Source organism: Phaseolus vulgaris, chromosome 1, assembly GCF_000499845.2.
Source record: "Phaseolus vulgaris cultivar G19833 chromosome 1, P. vulgaris v2.0, whole genome shotgun sequence".
NCBI lineage: Eukaryota > Viridiplantae > Streptophyta > Magnoliopsida > Fabales > Fabaceae > Phaseolus > Phaseolus vulgaris.
In genome coordinates, this window is record NC_023759.2 from 31,921,253 (window position 1) to 31,932,830 (window position 11,578).

The window sequence follows — 11,578 nt, forward strand, 5'->3', positions numbered from 1 at the left end:
TTGAAACGCTTGGGAGCCATTATAGTACCTGAATGCTCGAAAGGGAAACTGTATTGAATGACTTTTAATTACTTGGCACCTGACTGAAGGGTGTTTCCATTTTGACATGGCTGTTGTACACGTGGAGGGCCTCACGACGCCGTGACCCCATCTGGGGACGTTTCTACGTGTGAGTCCTCCTGCTTGGGAGTGCTACTGCGCTAGGGGTGACTTTTTGGGTGCCAACTCATGCCCCCAAGTATCTAGCCACTTACTTTGAGAGCGTATCTGCCTTCCTCTCGCACCCTGCACCCGGTTACCCTGGGCGTGACCTTCCTCTTGGGTCGTATCTGTCCCGAAGGCGTCTCTGGGGCGGCAAGGGTACTTCACGAGTCAGGCTGCCCTACCCTGATGCTATCACTATGGCCTTGAAGCCACCTTTTCATTTTCTTTATCACTTTCCCGAGCTATCGGGACCTGAGGCCTTCCCATGGTGTCGCTCCCTCCATGGTCTTTCCTACCCATCGGTATCGGGGAACCACACTGTGATTGCCTTGTTTTTACACTGTTTGTTCTGGCGACGCCCTAGTTGGGCGACGCCTTTACCTAGGCGGCGCCTTGTCTTGGCGACGCTTCCTCTTCGCGTCTCTCCACCTAGGCGACGCCTTGCGTTGACTTTGACTCTTCAGCCGTTGACTTTGACTTTGACTTAGTCAACGCCCGGATACGGGACGGTACAACAATGAAAGCCACAAGCCTTTCATTAAGCTTTAGTCCTCCTACAGAGAAATTCCTCACTTTGGAGTGGGGATTCTTAAGACAACCCTTATAAAACTAGATTTTGTTGAATTCTTCCACAATTCCAAGGTTTCCCCTATTGATTCTTAGTCCAGAAGACTTCAGCCCGGTCACAGCAGACAATACCTCACTTGAGATGACCATATCTACACCCTTGACAAGTGAAATAAGTGAGTCATTGCTGAATTGGAAATTAGTGTAAAATACCTTTAGAAGATCAGGATAGATATTCCCTGTAAGTTCTAGGAATCTCTTCAACTTTTGTTCCTTGAGAATGCTCCTCACAGAATCTAGCTTCTGCTGTTTCATCCATGTGAAGGAAACAACTTTTGGTGTATTCACATTCTTTTTACTTGTCTCAACTAGATACTTGTTGATGAGATTTGTATCACCTGAAAACCATCCTTCCAATTTTCCAGAACTCTTAACACCCCTTGATTTCATTCTTTTTGATGAGGGAGGAGTTCCAACCATTGCTCAAATCATAACAAAGACTTCAACTTACTGTAGAGAAAGCTCAAGACAGAAAAGATAGGAAAGACAACTTGTATGTGTGAGAGATAACACCAAATTGCATTGTCTTATATAGCTGAACTTCATAGTCAAGGATGGCACAGATAGATATGTTTTTAAAACGAAAAACGAATCAAATCTGAACAATAAAGCTGACATAGTCAGTCAAATAAGAAAGTTACAAATTCACATATGATATTTGACCAAGCATTAAAGACATTTTTTATTTTCAAGATATGAAGGGATCTGATATATTAAAAGCATATGCAACAGGGTTAAACTGTATTCAAACATCCAATTAATATAATTTTGACCATAGACGTCACTGGTTCAACAGAATCACAAACCAGAATTTAAAATTAAAAAACAAATTTGCCCAGAGCTTATTAGATACAAAATAATCGGTTGTTTCGAGGAAACAATCAGTTAAATTTTTGTTCTGAAGGAAAATTTTCAAAAACACATGTTGCATATAATCATTATGTTTTAACATATTTGCAAGCTATTAAATGTACGAAGAATAGATGGAGTACGCAGGAATTACATATTGAAACATAGAGTAACATATTGAATTGAGCTTAAGCACCAATAGTTCTCAACAAAGAATGAAAATTTTATTCTCAGATTTCATATTTTCTAATTACAGAAAGTTCAAGAAACCAACACTAGACTTTGATATGTTGGCATGTACAGAATATTCAGTCCTTGCTGGACCTTTCAAGAGAAATCAGAAATATGCAAAACAGAACTTGGTGAAATCTCTAAATTTGATCCCTTGAAGAATTTGGGACCTTTAGTGTTAGATTTATCTTTTGAATTTGCAATACATCTAGAAATCCACTTATAGTTTCCTTTAGGTATAAGAGATTTACGAAGCTTGCAATACCTGACAGAATGGCCTTTCTGCATGCAATAGAAGCATGTAACAACCGGTTGAAACGATATTTTAACCGATTGTTTTTCTGGAAAATTTGAAAAAGGTTTTGTAATTTTCTTTTCTTTGCTTTGAGGTAAAAACCCAAACCTTCTTTTCCAAATACACATTTCTGTTAAGCTAAAACATCTTCAAAATTGGACTTTCCAGTTGTAAGCTTGTCCAAGGTTTTCAAGAGGTAGCAAATCTTCTTTTCAAGAAGTTCACAATTTTCACAAGCTTTTATCTCACAACTGCAAGAAGAATTTTTGTAAATTAAATCAAGATTTTCAAAATCTTCTTTTGTCTTGCTTAACTCTTCCTCTAGAGCCTTAACTCTTTTTTTTCAACCAGTTATTTAATCCTTTCAACCCGTTGAGAGAAAGTACCAATCGGTTGGCTTCATCATGAGTTTATTAAAAAGCATTAAGCAATTGATCATAGGTGGTACCTTTACTTGATGAAGTAGAACCCATGCTACTTGTTACTGATGCTAGAAGGCAAAGATTAGCTTCCTCATCATCTGAAGAACTTGAGGATGAGACATCATTGTCATCCCATGCTATATATGCTTTCTTAGCTTTTCCCTTTTTCTCCCTTTTGAAGTCTCCCTTTTCTTTAACTTCGTTGTTTGGACATTCAGCCTTGATATGACCCTGTTCACCACAGTCATAGCAAGTGTACTTATTAGAATTGAATTCACTAGGTTTCTTTGACTCATACATATTAGAAGTTTGTCTCTTTCTCAAGAATTTGCTGAATTTTCTTGATAACAAACTTATGTTCCTTCTTCACTTTCACTGAAATCTGGTTGTTGTTTGCTAGCTTTAAGTGCTATGCTCTTGTTATGCTTGTCTTCACTTTCTTGGACAACAAGCCTTTGAATCTCAATTTCATGCTCTCTTAGTTTACCGAAAAGAGATGCCAAAATCATTGAGGTGAGATCCTTTGATTCAGAGATGGTTGTAACCTTTGGCTGCCTTGTTCTATCAAGACACTTCAGTACCTTGATGTTAAGTTCCTCTTCATCAAACTTATTACCACGACTTATAAGATGATTCACAATGTGAGAAAATCTCTTCTGCACATCACATATGGATTCTCCCTTTTGCATTCTGAAGAGTTCATACTCTTGAATCAGAGCATGCTTCCTAGCTCTCTTCACATCAGTTGTGCCTTCATGTGTGACCTCCAAGATGTTCCACATTTCTTTAGCAGTGCTGCATTGTGAAACCCTGAAAAACTCATCACAGCTTAGAGCAGATGTTATAATATTCTTGGCCATCCAATAAAATTTAACTTTCTTACTCTCTGCCTCAGTCCATTCGGATGAAGGTTTATCAACTAAAACATCATATTTTTTTAACTTAAGGTACAAAGGGACCATTTTCAATTGATTCCCAAATACCCTTATCAGTTGAGTGTATAAAGATTTTCATTATAACTTTCCAAAACTGGTAATTAATCCCACAAAACAGTGGTGGCCTGTTTATAGAAGCACCTTCCCCAAAAGGCATTTTATCAGCCATCATAAATATTTTCAGAAAACAAAGACTTAGGTAACTTTCAAGAACCTAGCTCTTGATGCCAATTGTTAGGATTGATGGCTAAAACAAGAGGGGGGGGGGAATTGTTTATAAAATATTTTCACAAATACTTCCTTTAGAATGAATCTTTAACAATCAATTCAGACAAGCAATTCAAAAAACCAATCAAATAGTCAAACATAAACTGATATCAAAATTTCAATCGGTTAAAAGCACGATTTAACCGGTTGTTTATGACAACGAAAATATCAAACAGTTATGGAGAACAGAGATAATGAGATTTACACACAAGGTTTATACTGGTGCACTCAATCCCTAAGCTACATCCAGTCCTCAGTCAAACCACTGAGTATTCCACTATGTAACCAATCACAGATTACAAACACACACCACAAAGAGGTGACTTTTTACGGCAAGTGCACCGCGTTGTCAGAAGTAATAATGTGTACCTAATGACGGATATCGAACCCACGAGGAACAATTGAATATTGAAGTAAAAGATTCACTAAATAATAAACAAAATAATAGAAGTTTGTTGAGAGTTGTTATGATGGAAATAATTAACAAGAAAACAAATCAAAGTTTTTTTGCTTCAATTGGAAAAATAGGGGTTGGGTTTCATCTTTCTCACTCTTTTATATTTTGATTAGCATGATAATATTGTGCTCTTTTGATTGATATCGATGCCTATGTAAAAATCATTTATATCAATTCCTTGCATATAAAATTCCTAAGGTGTTTCCTAAATATCTATTCCTCTCATATTTATAAAAACAAATTAGCTTTACGATTAGACGTTAATAGCAATTAACATTTCAAGTCTATTCCTAACACTCAAATATGTTAAGTATTATTATTTAGGTTAGAATCATAAAATACTTTCCAGTCATATTTAAGATTCTAGATCAAGAATTAAAAGCAAAACAATAATACCAATAATTAATCATGAAAAAAATATTATACTCAAATATCACCTCAATACATAAGAGTTTGAATAAATTACTCCCAAATCCACAGGGTAGAATTAGCCACACATCTTCTAACACCTTCTATTCTCCAAATTGAGTTACAAGTCACTCAATGGTGTTTTCCTCTCAATCTTGCACAATAGGGTTGACCCTCAAGCCCCCTATTTAACCTAATTTGCTAGGGTTAAGTGACTTCTTGTGTGGCGCTGATGGGCTCGTTTAGGTGAATAAAATATAAAAAGACCCAATGTCTCTGGTGCTATCTCGCTCAAACGAGCGAGATGCTCTGATGCTAATTTGGGCTTTTTGTGCACTTGTGCGTTCCGGGGCTTTTCAACTTTCTCCTTTTAACTTTCATATTATTTTTCTTTAGCCCAATCATCTCCATTCTTCCTTAACAACATGAAGTTAGCACCAATTTAGGAATAAAATGTTGTTATTCAAATAAAGATCATAAAATATGTAAAAAGGTATAAATTCATAAATTAAAGATTATTTTATATTTATTTTAGCAATTAATACTCATAAATACCTATATTTTAATATGAAATATTACTTAAATTAGGCACTTATCAGCTCTCCCCAACTTAGAATCTTGCTTGTCCTCAAGCAAAGTAAATGAATATATTTGATTTTAAATATCAAAATAACTTAATTTACTAAACAACAGATTAAATTAGAAACTTATGATGCTTCCAAATTCAAATATAGAAAAATATAAATACAATCAACTTCCAGGATCAAATCAAAACAATAAAATGACAATTCATAAAGGAATTTCTTCTCATATGCTCACATGTAAGTGTTTCTCTCTATTTTCATTGAATCTAACAAATCACAATAGTTTTTCATTTCATCTTCGAATCACAAACATATTAGAAAGATGAATCTTGAGGTCTTTTCCAAGGTTATAATGAGGTTGAGCTTCTAAAAAGTATTGGTTTTTCAGATAACAAAATGCACACTTTAAAGAAGAAGAACATACCTACAATCCAATTATAGCACATATGTGTTATCTAATCACCATTTTCTTTTGACTTCACACTTTTCCTCATTTTCTTTTGACTTCACACTTTTCCTCATTTTCTTTTTTCACTTCTTCATGATTTTCAACATGAATTTTTCTCTTTTTTTTCTTTTCTTTGAGAACTTTTTTTTTCATCAATAGGAATAAATTCTTCCTATTTTCAACTTTTTGAGCTTTCACAATTAGAACCAACCATTCCTTTTTCTATATTTATTGCATCTATGTTCTCCTTCCTTAAACATGTTAAAGGGTAGGAAAATATATCATTAAAGGTTTAGGGTGCAATAACAACAAAAATTCTTGGCTCAAAGAGGATATAAAAAATGAATTCTAATAAGATAAAGGTTGGCTATTTGGCCTTAGGTTCCTAATTAACACAAATGCCTTAATCATCTTCATGCTCTTTTGTGATGTAACAAAAAATAAAAATTAAGCAACCACAATTGTCAATTCATTAGTAAAACTTTTAAGATTGTTTAAGGTTCACACACTCACATGGTTTAATTGGTCTTATTCCTTTTTGTTTTTGTTAGAATGTATGGCTTTAAACTAGAGGGGGGTGAATGGTTTAAAGAGGGTTTACGCAAACTTCTAAGCCAAGAATGAAATTACTTCGAGAAACAAATGATAAGGAAATCAGTTTGCCAAAACACAAAGCAAAAAAAACAGCACCAGAAAAACAATCGGTTGTTTCGCAGAAATAATCGGTTGTTTATACCAGTTTACAAAAATAAAAACTGAATTTAAAGAGTTAAGGGATAGAGAAAATGCACACAGAGATTTATACTGGTTCACTCTAAACCCAGAGCTACATCCAGTCTTCTCAGAAACCACTGAGGAATTCCACTAAGCAATCAAACCTATATCACGTACACCACAACTAAAGAAGTGACATTGATCCTCTCAAGACACACACTTCTCTTGGTCAACACACCAACACTAAGAATGTTGATCTTGATCCCCTCAAGAACACACAACACTTCTGAGCAAAACAAACAAGGTTTCTTTCAACAGATACAAGGATTACACTTGTTACAGAACAAATATGAAATCAATATCAGAAAATCCTAGCTCACACTCTTTTATCAAACTCAATCTCTAAGCAATCTCAATTTTATCTCTTTAGCAAAATCAGTGAAAAACTCAAATCTGTTTTTCTGTATATAATCAAAGTTGTTGTTTGTTATCAAATCTTAACAAACTATTCATTGCATTTAAAGATTGGTTAAAGCATTAAAAACTGAAGCGTAAACAGTTGGAATATTATTTATGTTATGGTACCAAAACACACAATCGGTACCAAAGCACAAACCATATTTTTGTTATGGTACCAAAACAAACAATCGGTTGTTTCCTCGAATCAATCGGTTGTTTTGGTTTTGACAACTCAACCATTTGAAAAACAGTTTTCAACCTTTTCTAAAAACACCTAAGTATAAAACAATCGGTTGTTTCGACAAAACAACAGGTTGTTTTTCACTTAGCTTGAAAAACACTTTTCTTTTAAAAGGATTGAGAGTGCTTATGCTTTGGATTCAATCAAGAGTGGATTACATATTAAATCTACCCCAGATCCTATCTAAAAGGACAGCACAACAACATAAAGCACAGCCAGCCTTCATCATCTTTTAGAGGGTTTGGATTTTTCAAAGCTTGAACACCACTTGGTTTAATAGTTTTGTCATTCTCTGTCCTAATCAATCATCCTGTTAAATTTTCATGTACCACAATTTCAACTACATTTGAATAGAGATTGAATTATATTTTCTTTTCTAACCCATGTCTAATTCATCTCACTATCTAATATTTAAACACGAATTCTTTTTTCCACAATTCAAAATTAATAGTTTAGTTCCATTTTTTTATTTGAGAAAAATAAATTAGAAAATTTTTTAAATTAAAACTGAAATTTATTCAAGACAAATAATTCAAAAAATAAAAATAACTGAATAAGCATATAACAGAAAATTAAAACAAAAAAGTAAATAAAACAAACTAAGCAAAAAAGCAAATAAACAGAAAACAAAACAATTGAAAAATAAAATAAATAGATAAATAGAACAAAATTCAAATAACTGAAAAGAAAATTAGAAAGATAAACCATATTTTTGCTCAATCCTTGCTTACTAAGAAGTTATCCAGCTCCGTGTTAAAATCTTCAGCTATAGTTGTAAATGATCCTGCTTCATTTGCTGGATCTACACCCTGAATAATAGAACTGGTTCTCAGGCCAAAATACATAAGCTTCAAACTAATCTGGAGGCATATAAGGATTGGGCTGTCTTTGAGGAATATTTTTTTTATTATTTTTTTAAAATTTTTTGTCGATTTTTTTTTTCGCTCGAGCGAGATTTTTCTCACTTGAGTGAGATTCCCTGCAAGAAAAATCCATTTTTTTTGCATAAAACTTGCTCAAGCGAGATTGAGCGGGATGACTCCAGAGAGCATCCCTTTTTTTGTGGTTCAACTTGCCTAGGTGAGATTGGACTCGCCTGGGCGAGAATCCTGCAAAAAATATGGTTTTTGAAAGGTAAAATCAAAACAAAAATAACAAATCAACATAAAACTTAAATGTGGACTGGGTTGCCTCCCTGTAAGCGCTCGTTTAACATCATCTAACTTAATGCTTGTTTATTTCAATGTGGACAACTCCCTTTGTTGCATCCTTTTGTATGCATTCCTCCCCTGCATTGAAATTTTTTAGACCATCAAAAATATTAAAAGTTACCTCCTCATTTTGATCTCTAGCTTGAAATTCTGCTTTATCAACGTCAATTATGATTCTAACAGTGTTCATAAAGGGTGTGCCAACCATTAAGGGAACCTCTTCATCTTTTTTCATGTCCATTATAACAAAGTGCACAGGGAATATGAACTTATCTACCTTCACAAGAAAATATTTAACAACACCATAAGGATATTTAGTTACTCTATCAGCCAACTTTAATGTCATCGTGGTAGGTTTAATCTCCAAATTACCTATTTTCTCCAACATTGCCAAAAGAACTAGATTTATACTTTCCCCCAAATCCAGTAAGGCATTTGTTGAACCTTGAAGCTTTGATGATTCCAAATCCAAGAAGATTGCTTAAAGCTAGGTTGATGCTTGTGGGGCTTAGGTTCTGGGTAGTTTAGAATTTGTTAATCCACTCTTACCCCAATCCAAAGCTGAAACAATCAAGATCTTTTAAAGAAAAGTGTTTTTTCAAAGTAAATGAAAAACAACATGTTGTTTCTACGTTTCAATCGATTGCTTTACATTTGGTGGTTTTGAAAAGGATTTTAAAAAGCTAAAATGTGTTGACCCTACAATCAAATCCAATTCAATCGATTGAATCGAGCTTTCAATTGATTGTTTTTTGAAAAACATAACAAAACTGGTTAAATCTGTTTTGGCTTATTTCAAATCTGTTTTGGGGCTCTGTTTAACTGCTAAAAAGACTATTTTTGGGGATATATAATTGGGTTTTGAATCTCTATTTTCACCCTTTAATCAGATTACAAAAATAGTTCTTAAGAGTTTTCAAAAGGTGCAAGAATGCTATATGTTTTGCCTTGGTTGAAAGAGTGGAATAGGAAGTTGTTGTTTTCTTCTTGTATAAGGTGTAATCTTTCCTGCTTGTGTCTTAAGTCAGAGGGTTTTCTGACTTGTGGTGGTGTGTCAAAGAGGGTGAGTGTTCTTGAAGGGATCAAGATCACCTCTTTGTTTTGTAATTGTAATTGTAATATGTTATTGGTTACATAGTGAATTACCAAAAGGTGTTATGGGAACTGGATGTAGCTCAGTTGTTGAGTGAACCAGTATAAAACACAATGTGTAAATCTCTCTATCCATCTCTACCTCTTAATCTGTTTATTTTGTGTTTTGTGTGCCTTACTGATAAGAACAATCGATTGATTCGAAGAAACAACCGATTGTTTTTTTCTAGAAAACTTTTAATAATAGTTTTGTTGTTTGGCTTTTCTGATTGGTTCTTTTGTGGTACTTCATTAATCTTCATTCTTGTCCAGAATTTACAAAAATCTTTCAACAAACAATTCACCCCCGCCCCTTTTGTTTAGGCTTACATTTCTAACAATTGGCATCAAGAGCTAGGTTCTTGAAATTTACTCAAGTCTTGTTTTAAAATGGCTGACAAGTTACCTTTTAGGGAAGGATCGTCTATCAATATACCACCTTTATTTTGTGGTGTGAACTATCAACTCTGGAGGTTTAGAATGAAGTTTTTGTGGAATCTATAGATAGAAAAATATGGGATACTATCACAAGTGGTTCTCATATATTCATGTTTGAAACAAATAATAAAGGTTGTTCTCAGCTTGACTGTATTGCTAAAAATATCATTGTATTGCTAAAAATATGAAATTCTTTGTATAAATCCAGAACAGGAATCAAGTTAGCCAAGAACTCAAGCAGATATACAGCAATACATAGAAAAGCAATCAGTTGTTTCTTCGAAACAATTGGTTGTTTATATTAGTTAAGCTTAAAACAAAATTTAAATGAGTTCAGGCTAAGAGAGAATCACACTAACAGCTTATACTGGTTCACTCTTAAGCCAAGAGCTACATCCAGTCCCCAGAATACCACTGAGTAATCCACTAAGCAATCAAACCAGATTACAAAAAGCACAAACCACCTTGAACCCTTCAAGAAACACACTACCTTTGGCAAACCACACCAAGAGTATTGATCTTGAACACCTCAAGAACACACAATACTCCTTGGCAACACAACACCAGAAATACAGTAGGTTTAGAAAGGATTACACCTGATCACAGTACAATCTGAATTGAATACAATTGCAATCCTATTCCACTCTCTCTTGAAAATCCAAAGCTTGATGTGAATCTTGAAATCTTATAATCAAATCTGTCAAACTGAATTTCTCAAAGCTGTTTCTTGTTTGAAAACATAAACAAACCATTTCTATTTTCCAAAGATTGGTCAAAGCATTTAATGAAGGAGCGTATTTAGTTAGAAAACATTTAAAACAAATTCACCATTCAAAACTGAATTCTGTTAGGATTTTCAAAGAAACAATTGGTTGAAATCACGAAACAACCGATTGTTTTGGCTTGACAGTTAAGTCAACCAAACCAAACACCTTTCATCCTTTTTCAAACAGTCCTAAGAGTAAAACAACCGGTTGATTCGACAAAACAACAGGTTGTTTTTCAATTAGTTGGAAAAACACTTAATTTCAAAAAGGTTTTAATTCACATTAGTTTTAGATTCAACAAAGGGGTGGATCACACTTTATTCTACCCAGATCCCACCCAAACACAACAACAACACCAACCTTTAATCAAACACCTTGGATTTGGATTCTTCAAAGCACTTGATCACTCTTGATCAACACCATTAATACTGAAAATTATTATCAACTTCTTGAGGCTTTAAGGGAGACTCATGAAGAAGCTTGTAGGTTGACCCTTTTGAACAATCAATTGGAAAGTAAAAACAACTGGTTGGAAAATAGAGTCAAAATCTTGGAAGAAGAATTAAACAATTCAAAAACTTATTTTGAAAACTTGGAAATGATTTATCAAAATTCTTCTTGCAAGTGTGATTCTATTTCTTGTGAAAACTGTGAATCTCTTCAAAAGAAAGTTTTGTATCTTGTGAAAACTGTGGATAAACTCTCCAAAGGAAAATCCAAGTTTGAGACTGTACTTTCATCTCAAAACTGTGTTCTTGAAAAATCCGGACTTGGTTTTAATCCACAGAGGAAAAACAGTGGCTTTTCAAAACCTTTTTCAACCATTGCAAAAAAACAACCGATTGAAAAGTAGAAACAACCAGTTGTTTCTTGCTTCTATTGTATGAAAA